Consider the following 735-nt stretch of genomic DNA (forward strand, 5'->3'; position numbering starts at 1 on the left):
CAGGCCCTACCCAGGACCTTATGACAACAGCCAGCCAAGGTTTGCAGTAGGACAGGCAGCATGGCAGCCAGCCTGCCTAGGTTTGAACCCTGCAAGTCTCTGACCAGCTCTCTCTCCGTAGCTGCTGCCTTTATACAATGGGGGGAAATGACAGCTACCTCCCTGGACTCTTGTGAAAATTAAGTGAGATTTAAATTAAGATTAATACACTTTAAATAAATTAGCTGTGGACATATGTAAAGAGTCTGAAACTGTGGCTCATGAGGATAGTGACAAATATAAATATTGGCAACCCAAGTACGATGTGCAAAACATGGCAGGACAATAAGGTTGGTGGCCACTCCTGGAACACCAAATAATTTCTGCTGGAACTTAGAGAAGGGAATATTTTGGCAGGATAAGCTACCAGCCAGCACCATCCTTTCCGCAACCACCACCCCCACTGCCACACTGCTAGATTCTTAGAAGGTAGAAGATTTACAAATTACTCAGCAGGAGGAAGCCACAGAATAAAACACACAGAAAGTAAAACATAAAAAGACCAGGGTCTGTAAATAGCAACCCTAGGGAACCTGAATCAGCACCATCCACACAGGCTACCTAAGGTAGCTCCACAGGGTCTGGATGAACAAGTGCTAGGAACAAAGCAAGACCCCAGGAGTCTGTAGGAGCAGAGAAGAGGATCTTGATGAGGGTCCTGGCAGAGGGTGCCACCTGGATGGCCAGGGGCATTCC

The 735-nt window shown here is 47.2% G+C and overlaps 1 protein-coding gene across 1 annotated transcript in view; it reads right to left on the minus strand.

Moving 5' to 3' along the window:
* The window catches only part of TSPAN9 (tetraspanin 9), a 199557-nt gene that overhangs the window by 198274 nt on the left and 548 nt on the right, over positions 1-735 (minus strand). The window lies entirely within an intron of this gene.

Source organism: Myotis davidii, unplaced genomic scaffold (assembly GCF_000327345.1).
Source record: "Myotis davidii unplaced genomic scaffold, ASM32734v1 scaffold1219, whole genome shotgun sequence".
NCBI lineage: Eukaryota > Metazoa > Chordata > Mammalia > Chiroptera > Vespertilionidae > Myotis > Myotis davidii.